General features: G+C 41.5%; 1 pseudogene across 1 annotated transcript; it reads left to right on the top strand.

Moving 5' to 3' along the window:
* The first annotated feature begins 12,052 nt into the window (after positions 1-12,052).
* LOC110327747 lies at positions 12,053-14,293 on the top strand (annotated as a pseudogene). The gene has a single exon (XR_002380845.2). The product of XR_002380845.2 is annotated as a heat shock protein HSP 90-alpha pseudogene (transcript).
* The last annotated feature ends 2,811 nt before the right edge of the window (positions 14,294-17,104 follow it).

Consider the following 17,104-nt stretch of genomic DNA (forward strand, 5'->3'; position numbering starts at 1 on the left):
TTTGTTAGTGTGATACATTATTAACTCATTTCAGAATTTTAAGTTATTGTAATTACTGGCTTTCAGTTGACTAAAATCAGAAGTATATATTTAAAACAAAAACACTTACATAAACCAAGTCTGTGCTTATGAGAATTTCAGGCTGCGCCAGTTCTTATTAGGCAAATAAGCTGTCCAGGCCTAGTTCAAGGCACAATCAGTCAGATGTTAATCTATTTTAATATCTAACAATGAATGCACAGAATTTAACAAAAAAAAAATGGACAATTTCCAGAGAGATAGTTAAAGAAAACTCTGTTTTGATTTGATTTGGTTTGATTCTCAGCACCCAAAGCCATCTGTGATGAAAGTTCCAAAGGAGCTGATGCCCTCTTCAGGCCTCTGCTGACATCAGACACACACGTGCTACACAGGCATACATGCAAGGAAAATATGCAATACGCGTATTTTTAAATTTAATTTTAAAAACGATGTCAGCAATTTCTGTCAGTTCCTACTTCTGATCCTACTCCATAAATACTGATATATAAAGGCTGTTTTCCAGCACACAGTTGTAGTTTGAGCTGTAAGAACACCATCTCTAATATCTACTAACAAATGTATCTGCAATTCCTTTTTCAATGTAATTTTTTAATTTTTGAGAACTTGGAGTGTAAATACTGTATTTACATCATTTCTACCTCTCCATCTCCATCTCCAACTCTCCCTATGTCCCTCTCAAAATCATGATCTTTTCTTTTGCAATTATTCTTGATACACACACACACTCACACACACTATGGAGTCCATTTAGTGTTGCTCATGTGTACATGGGGAAAAATACCTGATTCTCCTTCTATTGGCAACCATTCAGTTAACCTGTGTCTGTTCAAGACTATAACATAGACCCACAACTGGCTCAAAATTCAGAGAATTAGTGTCTATGTTGGTTCATCCATAGCACCTGCCAATTTCTTGTCACATGGTCCTAGTTGAGAAAATGTATCTTATCTCCATCTTTTCTCAGGCTGAGTAGAATATTTAAGCAATACAGCTGGAGTAATTAAGATGATAAAGTGGAAAGATCCTCAAGGCTGATATTTAATTTCTTTTCCTATTAATGTAAAACAAAGGCAGAACACACAACACCAGGAAAATTACATTGGGCTGGTTGATTTGGCTTTTAACCAGTTTATTTTGCATTTATTATTGATTTAAATGCTTATTAGAATCTTGATAGGCATACTCAGATACACATCAGGGGAAGATTATTAATTTAAACTCATCTCAGTGATGTTTCTCAGCTATAGAAACAATCAAAGTCCATGTAATTGCTGCTGCTGAATCTGTGGAAACGGCTGCGAGGTCTCCAACCCCAAAACTCCTGGACCACTTCTCTGCTAAATGAGGAGCAAGACTCAGTGGATCACAGAATACCAAGGCTTGGAAGGAGCCTGGCTTGTTGTGGACGGCTCATCTGGCTTCGTCACTAGTACAGACTTCTGGTCTTTAAAGATGAACCTCCCTTCCTGCATAATGATTTCTTTGAATGCTAGTGAAATCAGTGAAGGTAGACACCATACCAAGAAGCTAAAGAAAAGTACTAGATGACAAAAAGTAATAACCCTCTTTTATTTTAATTTTCGAACCCATGTTGAAGATACAGGTGGTCCTGGACTCGTGGCGTGTTATATTCAAATAAACCTATCGTAAGTTGGAATATTCAGTGCAGCTACCCTTTGTTAAAAGCCTAGTTTAGCAATACAGTGGTCTGTAGAGTTGTCTCCATTCTCATGGATGACTAGGGGTTGTCTGTGCAGTTGTCTTTATTCCATGGACGACTAGGGAGTGTGGCTCATTGCTGCTGCCCAGTTCTGAAAATATCAGCCAGTATATTACTAGTTCATGAAAACATGCAACTTCACAATTGGAGATGTGGTTTCTATTCAACATGTATCACTTTTAGATCACCTAAAAGTTGAATAATGTAAAGTCCACTGTAAGTACGGAAAGCTCTATGCTCCTTAGTGAACACAGGATGCCAGAATTGGCTGTGAAATCCTGTGTTCCCCTTGCTCTTTTAACACTGTAAACCATGTGTAAGAGCACTTAAATAAATGGTTTGGATTTGCTATGACAGGTGACTTAGATCTTCCACTGTTGCGTTTCTCTGCCCTGTGAAATCTGGATTTACAAAATATGATAAGACCAGCATTAGATGCCTACTGTTGCGAAGTAGACAAGGCATTGTAGGCCATCCTGGGCATGGTGGACCAATCTGGGCATTGTAGAGCTCCAGGTCCTGGTCAGCCTCTTCTGCTGTGCGTGAACAGGAAGCTCATGGCTCAGGGAACACTGAAGGATGATGATACACTGAGATGGAGGAGGGGCATGTGGCTGCAGCGCCTTTATAGCATTAGCCTGACACCTGGCCGTACTGTGCCACAGCAGTTAGGGGGACTTACCATGATACTTAAGGGCATGTAGCAATGGAGCTGAAACCAAGAATCCCAGCACCCAGTCCTCAGTGGCAGTGGCAGATCACCCTCTAGTCAGAATAACTCATCTCCACCGAACTCTGGGGATGTTCTTCCTCAGTGAGAACCCTCTAGGGAACTGTCTCTCTGTTACAAGCTGAAATGGCAAGTGATGACTGGTCCTACTGGAGTTCTCACTGCAGTGTGTGTTTTTATTCTCGTAGATACAGCTGATGGGTCACTGGGCAATTTAGTGATGTGAAATAAACCACCTTTTTGATAGCTTGGAACTTAACACTATTTAGGAACTTCTGGAAATTTCTCAGAAATAACGGGAAATGACTAAGTCTTCTGGGGAAGATAGTTTTACACGGCTTTAGTGAGTCTTGTATCTTATCATTTAAAAACCCATAGGTTGGGAATATTACACTTGATACCATCCCTGCCTTGTAAATGTATATTGAGTGCATAGTAAATTCTGGATGAGCCATCTACAGAGTTGATGACTGAACCCAATAACCAACTCACCTTCATGCTCAGGGGGAGGCTGGAGACAATGCGTCTTCCTTTGAACCACTGTGGCTAGACCCACTGATATAGTACTTCACTGTGCTAGAAATACTAAATTGTGTTTCTTCATTGTAAGTATTAAGGCTTTTGCATGATTTCCTGTGGAATATTTTTCCTTCTTATTTGTTTTTTCTGGTAAGTATTTTGAATTTAGATTTGTGTGGGGGGGGTATAAAAAGATGATATTCTTTAGGTCTTCTGATATCATTTGTCATATTGGGAAAGTAAAACTTTTTGGAAAAAAAAATCTTTGATGAACACTGTTTTTTTGAGTTCAACTAGCTGGCATGCTGTTCAGTCCCTAGGCTGGTGAGTCGGGACAGACATTTCTAGAGACTGTAGCATAATTATAGGGTGATGAGGAAGTGGACTAACGCAAACCAAATCTACTTCCCAAGTTAGAAAAGGAAAACAAAAATACATTCCAAAAAGTAAAAAGAAATATCTAATGAAGGTGAACATAAAGTAGTACATTTAAAAGACATACCCAAAGGCTGGGCAGGTGATAACAGGTACTGCTTTTGCAGAGGACCCAAGTTCAATTCCTAGCACCCACATCAGGCATCTCAGAACTGCCTGTAGTTCTAGCTCTGAGGAATACAATGTCCTCTTCTGGCTTCCATGAGAATGTGTACTCCTGTGTCTGGACCCACATACATACAGTTAAAAATAAATAAATAAATAAATAAATAAATAAATAAATAAATACCTTTTTGAAAAGACACTACAGTAAAGTAGATAAACCAAACCAAACACTTGGGTTTTTTTTATCAATTATTATATCAATAATTGGTAAAAAAAATAAATGATTGTCATATTTTCAATCCCTGTACCTTATTAAAATATATATAAGTAACATGACATAAAACATAGAATTTATTTTTAAATACTTGAAAAAAAACCTCTGCAAATTATTAAACGATCCAAGTGTGATGCGATAGTTATAGACTCCTAATGTAGAACCTGGGAGGCAGATTTGTTTGCAATATAAATATGCATATAATCAATTAACAAACTAATTAAAGGGAACAAGGAAGGCCTCTATTGTTTACTAAAATATTTCTTTAGGGCTATAACTTTTCCAATTAAAAACTTATCTGGCTATATCCCACATGCACTAGAAGTCGTTTGTTTGTTTTTAGTCTCTATGCTTAATTTCTTTTAAATTATTTGTAAAAATTTATTTCGTGTGTGTGTGTGAGTGTGTGTGTGTGTATGTGTATATGTGTGAGTGTGTGTGTGTGTGTGTGTGTGTGTGTGNGAGAGAGAGAGAGAGAGAGAGAGAGAGAGAGAGAGAGAGAGAGAGAGAGAGACAATGACCGTGTAGAAAGCGGAGGGCAGCCCAGTGGAGTTGGGTTCTCTCTTTCCATTTGTATGTGAATTCTGGGATCCAACTCAGGCTGCCAGGCTTACAAAAGTGCTTTCCCCATCTTGCCAGCCCTAGAACTAGCCCTCATACTGAAATTTCTAAGTCCATTATGATTTCTTTTTTGACCCACAGATTACTGAATATATTCCAAGTATATGGGTATTTTCTAATTTCTTACGTGATTTCAAGTTAAAATTTGATTAAGACTTTATGACCTAGTTTACATTACTTTATTTTGTAAATACATCATATATATGCAAAAGATGTGGAGTTGGTGGTTCTGCCTCCCAGGTGCTACAGCATTTCTAACCCACGTTCTCCTTAATTGTGTCAGAAAGGAAATAAATTTCAGCATAATCACAAATAGCTATCAGTTTCTGAGAGGAATAGATCTGGTGTGTGTGTGTGTGTGTGTGTGTGTGTGTGTACATGTGTGTGTGTGTCCTAAAGTCTAATTTTTATAGGTAAGTAACTTGCATTCATTTGGATTCTGTTTTATAGAATTATCAAATACTTATATACAGCATAGATAGTGTACATAATTACGTTTTCCTTTGGGTTTTTTTCTTTTTAGTTTTATTAATGTATCTTATGAACCATTTTTAATCAATAATCTTTTTCTACAAATTATAGCATTTAAACCATCAAGATTGCTTTAATAGAACAGAATGGTTGAATTTGTTTTTAAAAGCTTTAGACTGATCTACCAGCTTGCCTTTGCCATTGTGTGTAGTATGATTTATTTATGTCACTGCTTTGAAAGGCCTCTTGTATCTCTCGGTGATCTGATGGAGTACAGGCCTGGCCAGCCAGATCAGTTCCATCCAGCCTACACAGGATGAATGCCAGGACCTGCTTCCCCAACATCCAGAGCACCCTGAGGGGTGTCCTGTTCCTTCTGTGGTTCTCAGAGATGGGCAGGAACATGGCCATGTGCAGATTTTCAGCATCTGTGTTCAGTAGGGGCTGAAGATGGGCTAGGGTTGCTCCTGCCTTGGGTGTTTATCTGGAGAGGACTTCCTCCTGAAGGATAAGAACAGTTTTCTCTTTTCTATTCCAGACTGAGAGTACAGCGACATGATATTGGTCCACGCTGGAGGACAAGGATGTTTGTGCGGGAAATCTCACATGTACTTCTCACTACACTGTTTACACGAACTGTCCCTCGTCTATTTCTTCCTATCCTAAGATTCCCTCTTGTTCTTCTATGGTCTCTTCTGCTCCCTGGCATGCGGTGGGCATCCCACTAAGTGGTAGGAATGTGAAAACTAAGTAATGTGGATAACAGCTGACTCACAGCAGAGTAAAGAAACGCAGTAATGTGAGAGTAAGGTTCCCGTCACATCCCTTGGTGAGCATTTAGAAGTTAGCTCTGTTTAGAGGTGAGGTAGGGTTAATTATTATGGACACCTTCAGATTTAAAGCAATAGCTTCCTTTGGTCAACAATTTATAACGAATGTCCTTATTTTCCACAATCTTCTCCCCATCACCTCTTGGAGTTTCTGTTTCATTTGAAAAGAGTTGAGGATGAAGCCAGCTATCAAACACAACAGATGCCTGGCTTAAACTGGTTAGAGTCTAATTCCTCTATGTAACAGTTGAGTGAGTTTTTATCAGAAGGAGTGTTTCCAAGGACTCCTTGCCTGTGGTATCTAAGATATACATTCCTCTAAATCAAGACCACAGCATCTAAATAATATTTAAAGCCATCTAAACAATCGGCTCGTGAACACGAGGCTCTATATCTCCCCCCCCCCAAGTGTACATATTATCAAGTGGGACTTATAGCCCTTTGTTCTAGTTAGCTTTTCTGTTGCTATCATGAAACATTCTAACCAAAAGCAACTTAAGAGAGGAAAAGTTTTACTTGGCCCACATTTTTAGCTAACAGTCCATCACAGAAAAATGGAGGAAAGAATTAAGAACAGGAATCTGGAAGGAGAGACCACAGAGGATTCCAGATTATTGACTAGAGATGGAGCCACCCACAGGGGGCTGGGTCCTCACACATCAATCATCAATCAAATAATCTCTTACAGACTTGGCCATTTTTTTCTTTCCCTAGGTGACTCTAAATTGTGTTAAGGAAAGCTAACTAGCACACTCTGTTTTCTCAGGACCAAAGTCACCACTGTGTTTTCAGGGACCTGTTCCTGATGCTGACAGCTGTGGGATAAAGGAGGAAGACCTAGTAGAAAACAAAGGGTAAGAGGTGTCTAGTTCGTAGCCTCTGAGGACAGTGTGCTGGTTTTGATGGTCATTTGGAATGTGTCCTGGGCTTTAGGTATAGGAAATGATTTGTTCCAAGTAATGGGGTGCTGGTAGATGAAGAGGTTTGAGACCTAGTGAAATGTTTACAGTAGAAACAAAAATAAATCTGCAATATTCTTTAAAAAAGACACAAAAGGTAAGAAAGAAATACCATGTTTGGGCTGGGTGTTGACCAGAGGAGACCAAGAGCACACCCCACCCGAGCCCCACTGCAGGCACTACTACAACGAGCAATGCCATGACAGAGCTGTGGGAAGAGGGGATATGCCATAGAGAGATGGGAGAGAAAATGAGACAAGTGTTTCCTACACTGTAGAGAGAGATGGAGCTGGAGACATGAGGCAGTGAGGTGCAGGCCGATATGAGGAGCTTGGATGGCCATCTGAGGCCAGGTGACATCCAGACCCATGCTGGGGTGGCCAAGTCTGAGTCCAGGGTTCCATCTCAGCCAGGGTCTGTGTTGCTCACCGAGGCTCATGCTACCTCCAAAGGCCAAAAGGCAATGCCAATGCCCCTAGTCTGGCTGCAACCTGAGGCCACATCTTGCACTGTGCTAGGCTGTCCCTGCCCCTCGCCTCAGCAAAGCAGGAAAGCAGGCGGGCTGACCAATTCAGCTAACACCCAGGTCCCGGGCTTTGAGCTGGGCCACCCCAACATCTACCCTACCTATGAGCTGCTGAGATCACCATGATTCGGTGAAACAGCAGGATGTCTGAGAGGAGTCTGAGTGGGGATCCAGTATTAATAGTGTAGCAGAAGCCAGTGTCCTTGAACCTGACCAATGGCTCACTGTAGGGTACATTTGCAAGGAGAGCTGTCCGAGCAACAGGGTGTACCGTGTGACACATCTTGACACAAGATCTTATTTTTTTGTTGAGGGAGACACAATGGTGAAGGGTGGATATGGAAGGACTGAGAAATGAGTGTCATTGGGGTACATGATATGAAATTCACAAGGAATCAATAAAAATTAATAAATATAAATACATAAAATTACCATAGTTGTTTAAAGTTGGGGCATGGGCTCAAGGTCTGCTGTAGCTCTGAGGATCTCTCTCTCTCTCTCTCTCTCTCTCTCTCTCTCTCTCTCTCTCTCTCTCTCACACACACACACACACACACACACACATACACACACATACTTTGTCTGGAACTTAAACGAAGGAAATTCACTCATGTATTGTAGAAGGAGTGACGTGGATTTTGGGGACTTAGGTAGGAGGAGAGTTCACACAGATGATACCAGTAAATGCACATGAATGCTGCAAGATAGAATGGCCATACATCAAAGTGGTAGGGTGGAGGAGGGTTACCCATGTCTGTCCATGGGAACTGCATTGGCATCACTGGGAAGATAACTATCCCTGCCAGGACTGCCCCGAACACACGACAAGTTTAATTTTCCTGGTCAGTAGAGCCGCGGCACCCCACAGACATTGTACTGAAATCAAAGAAGCTCCCACGCGCTTCCCAATTCTCACAAGTGGGGTGCCATCAGCTCTGTTCTGGGCCAGCAGTACACACTGAGGAATCCTGATTCCAGATTCTTCTTTGCCAGTTGCTTAATGTGTGTCTCTAGACAATCGTTTTCTGTTTCCTCGTCTAGAAAGCTGAAAGGATTGGAAGTTCTGTATGAATTCCTTTGTCCCTTGTGTCTAGACACTCTGTAGTCTCCGTGTGAGTAATACGTCTGTTCCTGTCACACAATCCCTGAAGTAACTAGCTGATGGGAAGGAAGGGCTTATTTGGCTGGTGATTTTCAAAGGTTTCTGCCTGTGGTCACTTAGCTCTGGCTCTAGAACTCTCGCAGCATGGTAAATCACAGTCAGAGCACAAGGCAGAGGAGGCCAGTGGAGGGATTAAATACAGGGAGTGGGAGAGGGGTCCATGGCTCCTGCAGAATTGATAGCACCCTTCTGCCTTTATTTTGTACTTCTTAAGCCCAGATGGAGACAGAAATCCAGTACAAAGGGGGAGTGGGGTTTGTGGGTTTTCCCTTTGAGTTTCCCTGTGAGGCTCTTTGTCATTGTTTGCCTCCTGTTGGCATCAGTTTGACTTCTCTCCCACCTCAGCCCTCCCTCCAGGAACTAGGCTTTTATCACTGGGGGCATTTGTTAAAAGTCCTGTCTTGCTGTGTAAGATTGCAAAAAGGAGCCATGTACCCAGGAACATTCTCACCATTTTGATCTATCAATTTTTGTCTCACTTGCTTGGTAGAAATGTTCCCCTTGGGGTGTTTTAACTCACTTGAGTGCTTTAAGTCTACATTAATACACTTATTTCAACTAGACCTTTAATCAATATTTCATGGAATGCATTGAGGAGACCCATTTAAACTCTTTCTCGTCTCTTCAGGTATAGGACTGACAAGCACTGGCCCAGGAAGGCCAGCATCACAGGCATAGAGATGAAGATGTTCTTATTAGTTGAAAGCTTGTTGGAATGCTCACACTTGCAATGAATGATTTATAGAAGTGGACAAGGCATTTTGTGTTTTACAAAACGGAAAGTTTTGATCCTTTAATACATATCTGAGACCCATTCCTGACAGAGTCAAGGACAACCATCAGGTTGACCTTCAAGCAAGAAAGATAGCAAGGAAAAATAATTGAGTAGTTAGGCCACTTGGAATCACAAATTATTGCAATATTTGTGGTATGATATATTTTTAAAGAGATCTCAGGTTTCTGTTGTCCATAGATAAGACTCAACGAATGGGAATGCAAGTACAGTCTTAGTATGGTAATTCCGTTTTGGTTCATGCTGGTAAATGGCGTGACTCTTGGTAGGGTTTCTAGTGATGTGATAAATACCCATGATTGAAAATTACTTAGGGAGGAAAGGGTTTAGTTCATCTTGCAAATTACAGCTCATCATTAAAGAAGTCAGAGAAGGAACCCAAGACAGGAATCTGGAGGCAGGCACTGAAGGTCATGAAGGAGTGCTGCTGACTGGCTTGCTCCCCATGACTTGCTCAGCCTGCTCTCTTATATCACCCAGGACCACCAGCCCAGGAGTATCATTATCCCCAGTAGGCTCAGTCACACCAATCACTCATCACTGAAAATGCTCTACAGACTTTCCTGTAGACAGTCTGGTGCAGGAATTCTCACAACTGAGGCTCCTCTTTCCAAATAACTCTAGCTTGTATCAAGTTGACAAAAGAAACCTGACCAGGACAGACTGAGTTTTGTATTGGATGTAGGTGGGGTATGCAAAATTCTGGCTCTAACACTGGTCCTTATGTGTGTGAACACTTTGCTTTACATCCCTCTAGAGTCAGTGACATCTTGGCTTAATAACGAACACTTGTTAAGCACTTGTGTGCAAGAGACTCGCCTAAGTCCTTAAGAGACATTACTTTTTAAAATCCCACAAGTACCCTTCAAGGGAAATAGCACTGGTTACTGGTAGCTGTGCAGTAAACCTACAAAGGCGTTTCTTCTTACATTTTGCCTTCAATTTTCAAAATTATGTTAGCAATTCTTCAGTGTTCTTTAAAAATATAAATTTTAGAATAACTTCAGCCAGGCATGGTGACGCACGCCTTTAATCCCAGCACCCGGAAGGCAGAGGCAGGCAGATTTCTGAGTTCGAGGCCAGCCTGGTCTACAGAGTTCCAGGACAGCCAGGGCTACACAGAGAAACCCTGTCTCGAAAAACCAAAAATAAATTAATAAATATATAAATAGAATAACTTCATTTAATTGTTTTACTAGGATTTTGAAAGGAATCTGTTTGCTGATCAGTTTAGGGACAAACATCTGCTAATTCAGATCTTTGGTTTTATGATGGAATTCTCATCGTATAGCTCTTGTAAATGCTGTGTTCCATTCCAGTGTAACTACTACATTTTTGTAATAATCATAGCTGGTGTTTTGTTTGTTTGTTTGTTTGTTTTTAATTGATTATTTCTCTAGACCATTCAAAGACAATCTTTTATTTGTTGATCTCAAATTCTACAACTTTGCTAAATTCACTTTGAGATTTTATTTTCTGAGGACACATGGGATTTTCTATATAGACAATCACTTTATTAGCAAACGGGTTTCTCAGCTTATGACGCACTACATTCTGAGCTGAAGCCCACACATAAACCTACTGTAAGCAGGGCATCAGGAGATCAAAATGCCCTGTGATCTGCTCTGCTCTGCTCTGCTCTGTCCTTGGACAGAACCAAGAAAGCACTGTTAAAGTCTGTTCACTGCAGTCATGTCAACATTTCTGGAAGATTCTGACCATCTGCAAAGCATTTCGTAGGGGGAACGGAGCTTTGAAAGATTCTCTAAGATCTGAGGAGCCGTAGAGAGCTCTGGGGAACCTTTGCCAGCTGCATGGGAGTGAGAGGTCCAAGCTCCCAGCGCTCCGGGGCCTTGATGCCTGTCACTTTCTCTGCACATGCTGGTTGGAAGAGTTTTGGAAGTGATAACACCTGTGTCAGGAGAAGGTTTTCTGAGATCAAGTGCCCACTGGTCTTGAAAAAGACCTTTCGCTGGCGGCGTTAAAGGGGGCACTGAAGAATGCTGCCTGTGATCCTAGGACAGGAAAACAGAAGTGACAAAAATCATGGCTGAACCAGGCCATGGGCCAATGAGGAGCTTTGTTTCCGGACTCGCTGCTGACTGCGACGGACTCTGGATGGCCTGGTTCTTCAGAAATAGAAACTGAGTGGTCACAGAACGAACAAGAACACAAAGATGCCAAGGAGGTTGAAATGGTTCTGGACAGTTTGGTGATAACCTTGGAGACAGCTTTGGTAGAGACAATGTTTGTGAGGGAGGAGATGTCGGTGGTCATGGTGGCCTTGGTGGCAGCTGTGGTGGTGAGAATGGTGGTGGAGATGATGACAATGAATTTAGTAACCATGGGAGTCTAAGCTGATGTACATTACCACAAACAATATTAAACATTTAGACAAACGAAGAGTGAAAATTTTGGAGGCAGAAGCTCCGTTCCCTATGGTGGTAGAAGCCAGAGCTCTGTCAAGCACTGGCTTTAAAGTAAATACTAAATGCTCCATGCTAGCAGCAGCACCAGTGGTTAGGGCAGTGGCAAGAGGCTTTGAGTAGTGATGGGAAGCAAAGTTTAGGAGAGGAGAGCCAGAGGAGTGGGGAGTGGCCACGGGTTACATGCACACTGGTAGCAGGGTCTAGCTACATCAAGACCACACCTGCCAGAGAGTGCTCGAGTGAATCTGGGCAAAATTCAAGGACCAGATTTGAGACTGTTTAGATAGCAAGTTATTTTCAGTTTTTCTGTTCTATGGTGACTGGAACATTCTAATACAGAATTTTGCTACAGACAGACTATCCAATCAGACTGTTGATTGATAAACGACACATTCTCGTCATGATGTTGAATAAAAAATGTCTTTAAGTTGCTTCAGTGTCCTGGTGCGGAGTGTCACGTCTCATGCGTGCTCATTCAGCCACGAGGCCTGAGGAAACCCAGACCCAAGACCAGCCAATGGAGGAGGAGGAGGTCGAGACCTTTGCCTTTCAGGCAGAAATTGGCCAGTTAATGTCCTTGATCATCAATACCTTTTACTCGAACAAAGAGATCTTTCTGAGGGAGCTCATCTCCAATTCCTCTGATGCTCTGGATAAAATCAGATATGAGAGCTTGACATACCCTAGTAAACTGGACTCTGGGAAGGAGCTGCACATCAATCTCATTCCCAACAAACAGGATGGAACCCTGACGATTGTGGATACTGGAATTGGAATGACCAAGGCTGACTTGATCAATAACCTTGGCACTATTGCTAAGTCGGGCACCAAAGCCTTCATGAAGTCTTCGCAGGCTGGTGCAGACATCTCTATGATTGGCCAGTTTGGTGTTGGTTTTTACTCTGCGTATTTGGTTTCTGAGAAAGTGACTGTCATCATGAAGCATAACGATGATGAGCAGTACGCCTGGGAGTCCTCAGCTGGGGGGGTCCTTCACAGTCAGGACTGACACAGGTGAAACAACGGGTCATGGAACAAAGGTTATCTTGCACCTGAAAGAAGACCAAACTGAGTATTTGGAGGAAAGGAGAGTAAAGAAGATTGTGAAGAAGCATTCTCAGTTTATTGGCTATCCCATTACTCTCTTTGTGGAGAAGGAACGAGATAAGGAAGTCAGTGATGATGAGGCTGAAGAAAAGGAAGAGAAAGAGGAAGAGAAAGAAAAAGGGGAAAAGGAGTCTGATGACAAACCTGAAATAGAACATGTTGGTTCTGATGAAGAAGAAGAAGAGAAGAAGGATGGTGACAAGAAGAAAAAGAAGAAAATAAAGGAAAAGTACATTGATCAAGAAGAACTAAACAAAACAAAGCCAATTTGGACCAGAAATCTTGATGACATTACTAATGAAGAATATGGAGAGTTCTACAAGAGCTTAACCAACGATTGGGAAGAACATTTGGCAGTAAAGCATTTTTCTGTTGAAGGACAATTAGAATTCTGGGCCCTTCTTTTTGTCCCAAGACGTGCTCCTTTTGATCTGTTTGAAAACAGAAAGAAAAAGAACAACATCAAGTTGTATGTTCGCAGAGTTTTTATCATGGATAACTGTGAGGAATTAATCCCTGAGTACCTGAATTTCATTCGAGGGGTAGTGGATTCTGAGGATCTCCCTCTAAATATTTCCCGTGAAATGCTGCAACAAAGCAAAATTCTGAAAGTTATCAGGAAGAATTTGGTCAAGAAATGCTTAGAACTATTTACTGAACTAGCAGAAGATAAAGAGAACTACAAAAAGTTTTATGAGCAGCTCTCAAACAATATAAAGCTTGGAATTCCCGAAGACTCTCAGAATTGGAAGAAGCTTTCAGAGCTGTTGCGGTACTACACATCTGCTTCTGGGGATGAGATGGTTTCTCTGATGGACTACTGCACCAGAATGAAGGAAAACCAGAAGCACATCTATTTTATCACAGGTGAAACCAAGGACCAGGTTGCTAACTCAGCCTTTGTGGAACAAATCCGAAAGCATGGCTTAGAAGTAATTTATATGATTGAGCCCATTGATGAGTATTGTGTGCGACAGCTGAAGGAATTTGAGGGCAAGACCTTGGTGTCTGTTACCAAAGAAGGACTGGAACTTCCAGAAGATGAAGAGGAAAAGAAGAAACAGGAAGAGAAAAAGACAAAACCTCTGCAAAATTATGAAAGATATTTTAGAGAAGAAGGTTGAAAAGGTGGTTGTGTCAAACTGATTGGTGACATCCCCATGCTGTATTGTCACAAGCACGTATGGGTGGACAGCAAACATGGAGAGAATCATGAAAGCTCAAGCCCCCAGAGACAACTCAACAATGGGTTACATGGCAGCAAAGAAACACCTGGAGATAAATCCTGATCACTCCGTTATTGAAACCTTAAGACAAAAGGCAGAGGCTGACAAGACTGACAAATCCGTGAAGGATCTGGTCATCTTGCTGTATGAAACTGCACTCCTGTCTTCCGGCTTCAGTCTGGAAGATCCCCAGACCCATGCTAACAGGATCTACAGAATGATCAAGCTTGGTCTAGGTATTGATGAGGATGATCCTACTGTGGATGATACCAGTGCTGCTGTAACTGAAGAAATGCCTCCCCTGGAAGGAGATGACGACATCACACATGGAAGAGGTAGACTAAGCTCCACCGGAACTATGGGTTTGCTCACCTTCATTCCTTCTGATGATATATTTCCCATGGTTTTTGTTTATTTTTGTTAACATTTAAAACATCTGTGTGGCATGAAAACTAAGGGGAAGATAAAATTTCTACATGTGATACTGTGATACTATAGGTTTAACTCAAGAGGTTGATAGAACGTTTGTTGTAAGACGTAATGTAACCTACTGTTAATGTTAACTTTGTGGTCTGAAGTGTTTAGCTGTTGAGCTGGATTCCTTAGTAGACCAAAGTAAGATGGCTTAAATTACATCTTAAAAATTTTCATTCCCTGTAGTTAATTCTGCATGTATTAGTCTTAGAAGTAAACACAAGTTAAAACAACTTGACAGGAATTCCCCAAGTGGCTTGTTTTCCAAAGTCCTGAGAACAAAACCCTAAGTTTCCTAGGTCTTGTAACTCAGCAAGGCTTGTGAATGGAAATAAGTGCCCAAACACATTCTGCTTTAAAAGGTAAATACAGATGAGATAAAGAAAAAAAAATGTCTTTAAAAAAAAAAACACAAAAAACAGAAGCGTTTAATACACATACCTTATCAAACATCCTAGCAGCTTAGCCTTGCAGACCTTGAACATGCTTAAACCACTTGGCCTATGTAAGGGCCAGAGGAAACCTCGAATAAGCAAGTCCTGAGTGTCTGCTGTTGGCATAGGCAAGTCCATGTCCAGGACTCTAAAACCACAGTCTCATGGAGAGATGCCAGTGCCTTCCTGTGGCCCACGTGCATGCTGACAGTGTGCGTAGAAAATGCCCACTGGAGCTCCCATTCTTCGACTGCTTCCCACTTCCACCCAGAGACAGCTCCTGTTGACCTACTGAGATTAGCTAAACCTGTCTTCCTGATCCAGTTGTATATCCTAAACCCTGCCTCCTTGCTTATCTGAGGGTAACAACCGGGCCTCCTGGTTCCTGTATACAGTAACATGCCTTTCTAGAAGTTCAACTCTCCATAATAAACATTCTGAACTGCCGGCATGCTTCAGGGTCAGTCTTCAGTAGAACTCCAAAGGACTGGATCCCATCCAGCATTCTGTCTGTCTATGCCTGTCATTTCTTCATTCCCTATCATTTCTTAATTTCCTCACAGCCCCCACTCAGGTCCAAGTCTCTAGACACCGTGAATGAATATGGTAGCCTGCAGCTGAGCAAAGCCATCTGACCTGAGACCTATTTTATAATAAAGAATTGACCATCTCACATATCCTGATACAGTGCACTGGGGGCTGGGGGTCCTTTGACTTGCATATGAATGACTGGCTGACTAGGGCACAGTAGCTTGCTACCTCTGCTGAGTGAGCCTCATGAAAGAGTGTGATACTGCATTGTGAAACTAGAAAACCGTCTACCAGATGCACATGGCTTCCACACCATTGTAGTTTTAAAAAGTTGTAAATATTAGCATAAGCACCGCACACTAGGAATCACATGTTTTTGTTTTTGTCTTTTTCTTTCTTTCCATTTTGTATGTCTCTCATCTCACATTTACTGCCTTGTACTGACTGGGACTTACTGTGTTATGCTGAATGAGATTTGGGGAAGAAAAAAAAAGATTCATCTTACTCTATAAATATGTCTCTCCCCTCAAAAATATTCATAAGATCTCTTTAAAATTTGCAACCTGAGCCCCCACCCCGATCCCGGGCTGCTTCCCCCTTGGAGTGCGCCCACTCCAACAAGTCTTTGCTTACTTTATCTGGCTTTGCCAGAGTTCTGCTCAGTTGCCCTCCTTCTCCCAGTTATCCCTGGCTTTCACTTTTAAACTTCATTTGAATTTCAGAACATCCGTTACTTTGGTTGCTTCTCTGCCCATCTCTCTGCCACCCAGCGTCCCTGTCCCTGCCCATCTGCCCTCCCCCTCCCAAGTGATAAGTTACCCTTCTCACTCTCCCTTAAAGCCTCTTCCACTGGTCCCTTAATTGAATTCCTTCTTTCAGGAAGACAAGAGAGGAAGGGTCCTTTGCCACACTTGTGAAGGTTGCTTAACAAGCTAAGAAATGCTTTCTATTGTGTTTTTAAAAGCATAAGTGGGTGATGAATTTTCCATAACACATTTTTGTTCTATTGATATGCTATCATGGGTGGTTTCTTTTTTAAGTCTACTAACATTTCAACCGCATTGGTTGGCTTCTAAGCTTGAGCTGCTCTTGACTTTCTCTGAAGCATCTGTTTGCTTCCCCATGCCTCTGGATGTGTTAACTCTTCTCTTCAGGCTGGTGTCCCTCTCAGTAGTTTATTTATTTGTGTATACTGTCTGTCTCCAGACACTCCAAAAGAGGTCAGATCCCATTACAGGTGGTTGTGAACCACCATGTGGTTACTGTGAATTGAACTTAGGACCTCTGGAAGAGCAGCCAGTGCTCTTAACCACTGAGCCATCTCTTCAGCTCCCTCTCAGTATTCTTTATAGAGCTGCCTTAGTGGCATAAATTTCTTTGTTTATATCATGGTAGTTATAAACAAATCTCCCTCAATTTTAAATAACAGTTTTTTTGTGGCTAGAACAGTATGGGTTCACAGTTGTGTTCTTTCAGAATGTGAAATATGCCTTTCTAGGGCTTCCCGCTTTTAAAAGTTGCTGTCAAATACTCAGATATTATTCTTTTTTTTTTTTTTTTTTTTTTTTTTTTCTAAATTTTCTAAACTTTTATCTTCTTTTTTTGAATTCTTGTGAATTTTACTGACATCATACTGGCTTTGACATCCAGACAGAACCAGATAATTGCTACTGGGTTTCCCAAATATATCATCATGAAAGGAGGCTTTCTTGCCTT

Source organism: Mus pahari, chromosome 10 (assembly GCF_900095145.1).
Source record: "Mus pahari chromosome 10, PAHARI_EIJ_v1.1, whole genome shotgun sequence".
Lineage (NCBI taxonomy): Eukaryota > Metazoa > Chordata > Mammalia > Rodentia > Muridae > Mus > Mus pahari.